This window comes from Oncorhynchus mykiss, chromosome 1 (assembly GCF_057628025.1).
Source record: "Oncorhynchus mykiss isolate SJ-2025 chromosome 1, ASM5762802v1, whole genome shotgun sequence".
Classification (NCBI taxonomy): Eukaryota; Metazoa; Chordata; class Actinopteri; order Salmoniformes; family Salmonidae; genus Oncorhynchus; species Oncorhynchus mykiss.
In genome coordinates this window covers 86,898,356-86,904,509 of record NC_143022.1, presented here as the reverse complement: position 1 = coordinate 86,904,509, position 6,154 = coordinate 86,898,356, and positions in this window count along the sequence as shown.

The following is a 6,154-nucleotide window of genomic DNA, read 5'->3' as shown; positions in this document are numbered from 1 at the left end:
AATGTATGTACTTAGGGTGAGATTGGTTGCATTGATAAGTGGAGCACCTGAGATGTCTGCATTGAATGTATTAATGTGTTTATTCTGTAGACCTAAACTATGCTTTTGAAACGCTACGGGCCAAAATCCTTAAGATCTACGCTTGTAACTCAAATGTTCATGTAAATCTTAATTTACATCATTACTTGGTTCAGAGTTAGGGCCAATTCCATTTCAATTCAGCCAATTCAGGAAGTAAACTGAAATCCCAATTCTAATTATCCTCATTGAAAAGCAATGACAAGTATTGGAATTTACATGTCGGTTTACCTGCTGAATTGAAAAGGAATTGAGCCAAACCTTGTCAGAATTCAGGCCTAAAGGGAACATATCAACTCACTGCTGCTCAATATATCCTGACAGTAGTCTACACATGACCTATCCTAGCCTGGTTAAAACAGACTAAATAAACACTGCTCACCTTACCGTATGGACAATGGTGAGTACAGCGTTATGTCTTGTGTAACCAGGCTAGAACTACCCCATCTTCAGATCCGTTTATTTATGATCAATGTTTAATGATGATATTCTAATAATATATCAGGGAAGGAATGGTTTATTTATTTTTATCTATACATCAATTCTTGTCAGTTTCTTGTTCTGATTTTATAAATGATAAAAGATCAGAATTGTGTTAACATTTTGTATTTTATTGAGTCATTTTAAATGCTGTTATTTCTCATACAGAACTTATGATTTGGTTGGTTGTTAGGAATTTTATGAATAAATGACTAAACAATATCCCCATTTTAAATATAACTGTAACTAAGTAAACTTATACTCTGTTTAATTATATCTGATGAACAATATGAGTTCATAAGTGAGGGATTGTGGAGCCTGAAACAGGGGGTAATTACATTTAAATAAATACCATTCCAGCCAGGTTGGAGGAGATTAGGAGTGAGGGTTTTTAAGTAAGCAGAAAAGGTCTTTAAACTATGGTTGAACCAACAAAACTTAGCTCTGGGGTGTTTTAGATAAGGCAGTGAGGGCATTCCTAGGTTTTCTGTTAACTAGAACTGTCAGCTAAGTGGTGGTCGATAATGGTGAGGGGTCAAGAGTTAATTCAGTTATATAGTGTGTCCTGTGTGTGCGCTAGTGAAACGGAATTAACTTTTAAACTGGCTTTGTCTCGGTCCGGAGGAGCAAATTCATTCACCAATGACGTCATATTTTGTATATAAACTGTTGTTCGTGGTTACATGGCAGCGCGCTCCGAAAATAAATACTATTATCTATTTTTGATAAGACTGGTCTCCGTCTATTTTATGCAAATAAGAATCTTACAAATTATCATTAAATAGGCTAAGTGAATTCAATTAATGAAAACATATTGGAAATAATGAAATTACAGTAACATTGGTGTAGTTTACTCATCATGTAAGAAATTTATTGTTATCTTAACAAATAGGTTACATAAAGATATCCTTTGAATATGTAGGCAAACCTGTTATTATGGTTCAGTCTCCACTTCAGTTTAACTAGAAGGACTGCTGTGGGTGTTGGTCCTGCCCTGTGCTTTACACACTACTGTCTGTAACTTTGAGATTAGATTGCTGCACAACATCTCTGAGTAAACCAGATATTCTTTTTGCTTCTCCATTCCTATGTGGCTTGAGGTAGAAGTTGCCTTTTAACTGAACTAGGATCAGCTTACCCTCCTCTAGTGTCTCTTGACAAACGGGTTGCTTCCGTTAATGTGCCATTGTTCCGGCTTAACACTTCTGTACGTAATTGAACCTCAGTTTAGCATAGAGGAACTTGGTCAATGCCTTATCTGCTGGTTGCTCACATCACATCCCCCGGACACAAACTAGTAGCTAGCTAGATGGAGATCACTGAGGTTATTTTTACTGAGTCCATTTCACAAGTAACTAGTTTGCTTCAACTGCCTTCACTAAAACCACTGCAAAGGTCTTGCCTGCTAACTTTTGGTTTAGAATCATGACTGTAGAAAAGGCCCATGGAGTTGGTGGAATACTCCTTTAATTCATTGCCATTTACTCAGCTGGGCCAGGGGCGCTTTAATTAGGTCAGGTGGAAATGTCCACAGACTACTCAGTAAATATACCACTTTATGGTTAAAGGAATTCCTGCCTCAGTCTCATCCATTCCTCTGTCACCTGACACGTGACCACCTGTTCACCTTCACTGTCAGTCATCCTACCTGTCCAGCTACCCACACAGATTCCACTAATCTTTCAATGACCTTCTGGCTGTTGGGAGAGTTGAAGAGGACCCTCCCAGGAGCAATTTTATTTCCCTTTTTAAAGTTACCAAAAGAGTCTGTCTTTAATCCCAGACCCTATTCACTGCTTTCGCTTAGGGTATGGTTTTATGAGACTACCATCTGCCAATCCAATCAACACAAGACTTTAGATGACTTTCTAGGGCAGGGGTTCTCAAACGTTTTCACTCAAGCCGTCCTTCCAGCATTGGGGAACATCTCGCGCCCCCCGTCTCTTTCTATTGGCACGGACACTGTTTATGACACAAACTGTTCACATCCCTCTTGTTGCCGGAGAGAACATTTAGCATATTTACGCTTTATTTCCTGCAATTCTATACATTTTGTCATGTCTGTCTTCATGTGATATTTCAGTGACTCAAACATTACAACAAACTCTATGGGCTAAAAAAATGTTAGCTGATATGGGCTAGTTGAGCTGGACATTTCTGTTATAAATAGCTCTCTAAGATATGCAATAACTGACATGACAAGAAGAAGGACTGATGATGCACGACCCAATTTCGAAATGGCACCTTATGCATTCTACTCAAGAGTAAGTTGAAAGCCGGACTGAGTTTTTGAAAGCTGGACCCGACCCCCCCCCCCCCCCCCCCCCAGACCAAACCACATACAGTCCTGCTTCACTATGGAACTATATTAGTACATCCTTCTGTACCCTGCAGTGAAATAGTTGGAATCCATATTTGCATATATTTTCTTGATACCAGGCTACACTGCCCACTGTTGTCTGATGTCACCTCATGATTTGACTGCTAAATATGTGTAGCCTATTAATGGATGGCTAGAGAGCTACGCTCTACCTTTCTGAGTATTCACTGTAGATGAAAACATGTTCAATTGCTTTCATTGGCTTATTTTCACACTGCCCAAGTTTAAGACAAGGGTTTAGCATTTCCAAGAACAAGCTATATTTTCAAGAATCAAATTTCTTTACTTTTGGCTTCAGGAGAAACATAAGAAATCATATTTCCAATAACCTTTTTGAGGAATAGCAACTTTGCTTAACTTTCTCCGTAAGTCTATAGTTAAGGAAAAAATTGCAGTTAAGACATTTCTTAAAGTGTTGTTAATCTAGGCCCTGCTCTCAACCCTTCTGAGCATTCATTGTCTCTGCCCCCTTGAACCCTGTTTCCCCTCCTGTATTCAACCTAGCCTGGTCTTCAATCTGCTGTCTCCTATGGTAATGCTGTATTGGCAAGACGACACAATCAGTTTTGGGACCAGGCTATGTAAGATCTGGAACTTCCTAAAAACACGCCACTTCAATACAGCTACGACTTCTCGTAGCAGGTTAGGAGATTTAACTTAAGGTCAGGAAAAAGACTAGGGTTAGCGAAAATGCTACGAAAGTCATTTGTATCGAAGTGCCGAATCGTTTTGAAACACAGCGGCATTTCCTAGAACACTGTTTCGCTCCTCCTACAGTATATACTGTATAACATATTACTAAATGGCCTATACCCATCTACCCCCATTAGTATTGGTACATTGGAAGCATTAGGAAAATAAACCCTGTCAAGTGTAAGTACTGATATTTGTTTGAATATTGACCTGGGAAGTTTCTATTGGAACCCCAGTGGTCATGAGTGTGTTGGATTGTGTGGGTGCATCCACAGAATAGTGAGCTGACCTATACAAGTCTACACTGCTCAATGATTTGGAAACCAAATAATGTAATATAAAGAAACCAACGTGACAGTGATGTTTTCATCGAACAAAAGAAGTAGGCACTTCGAAGGGGAGAGGAAGTGGATTTGTTTTATCTTATGTCTACAACTTTTTTAACTTTCTGAAGCTTTAATAAGTACTTACTCGCAGAGTCCTCTTGGTCCTGGGTAGGGCATAATGTCGCAACAATCTTCTGCCACTGGATTCTGTCTTTGGACACAGCTTGATTATATACTTATACTTAGTGTACAAAACATGAGGAACACCTTCCTAATATTGATTTGCACCCACCTTTACCCTCTGAAGAGCCTCAATTCGTCGGGTAATGGACTCTACAAGGTGTTGAAAGCGCTCCACAGGGATGCTGGCCCACGTTGACTCCAATGCTTCCCACAGTTGTCAAGTTAGGTGGATGTCCTTTGGGTGGTGGACCATTCTTGATACACACGAGAAACTGTTGAGCATGAAAAACCCAGCAGCGTTGGTGTTCTTGACACACTCAAACCGGTGCGCCTGGCACCTACTACCATACCCTGTTCAAAGGCACTTCAATATTTTGTCTTGCCCATTCACCCTCTGAATGGCAAAGATACATAATCCATGTCTCAATTGTCTCAAGGCTTAAAAATGATTATTTAACCTGTCTCCTCCCCTTCATCTACACTGATTGAAGTGGATTTAACAAGTGACATCATAGCTTTCGCCTGGTTAGTCTGTCATGGAAACAGCAGGTATTCTTAATGTTTTGTATACTTGACTTGCCTAGTTAAATAAGATTAAATATAGATTTTTTAAGTGCCAGAAACCATTATATTTACATTTGAGTCATTTAGCAGATGCTCGTATCCAGAGTGAACTACAGTTAGTGCATTCATCTTCAGATAGCTGGGTGAGACAACCACATATCACATTCATAGAAAGTACATTTTCCCTCAAAGTAGTTATCAGCAAAGTCAGTGCTTATACAAAAAAATGAGGGGGGGGGGGGGGGGGGGTTATTTAAGATACTCACAGGTGCCACTGACCACAAAAGTGCCAACGACCACTGTTTGCTAAAATAAATTGTGATGTTTCCTTATGAAATAGGAAGAAAGTTGCCAGTTATTGTTTCATCCTCCTAATGTTGAGTGTTAGAGTTGGGGATAGAGTAAACTGATCCTAGACCTATGGTTAAGTACAACTTTAACAAAATATTGCTTCAAGACTGCCTGTGATTTCTCAAGAGAAAGACGAACATGTACTGAACAGAAATATAAACGCAACATGTAAAGTGTTGGTCCAATGTTTCATGAGCAGAAATAAAAGATCCCAGAAATGTTACATATGCACAAAAATCAATTGGCATGCTGACTGCAGGAATGTCCACCAGAGCTGTTGCCAGATAATTTGTTCATTTCTCTACCATAAACCACCTCCAGTCATTTCAGACAATTTGGCTGTACTTTCAACCGGCCTCACAACTGCAGACCACGCGTTACCATGACCACGTGTTACAATGCCAGCCCAGAACGTCCTCTTCCGGCTTCTTCATCTTTGGTATCATCTGAGACCAGCCACACTGACAGCTGATGAAACTGAGGAATATTTCTGTTTGGAATGAAGACCTTTTCTGGGGGAAAAATCGTTGAAATCCCAGGCCCACCCATGACTGTGCCCCTTCCCAGTCATGTGAAATCCATAGATTAGGGCCTAAAGAATTTATTTCAATTGACTGATTTATTTATATGAACTTTAAATCAGTAAAATCGTTGAAATTGTTGCATGTTGGGTTTATATTTTTGATCAGTATAGATACCATTCTCAAGAAAGTAGATACCATTTCAACCTAGGAGGAAAAACCCTGAACCACACCACCAACTATATTTACCTTGGTCTGACTAGAAGTTATACTGAGCAGTTTGACATGGCCATAATGTCTCTAACAGATAAAACATGCAGAACATATTTAGCCATTAGAAAGACCCTGTATAAATTAACCCCCAATTAGAATTAAACTTAAATTATTTGACTATGTCGTAACTCCAATCATTCTATATAGCAATGCAATTCGGGGACCTCAATACAATTGAGGAAAATACATCATGGGATAGAAGCCCCACCAACATTTTACACCTGGAATGTTGTTCTTCTGGACTCACCTCACCTAAGAGAGAGAGAGAGGGAGAGAGAAATAAGGGGGAGAGAGAGAGGAGGGGA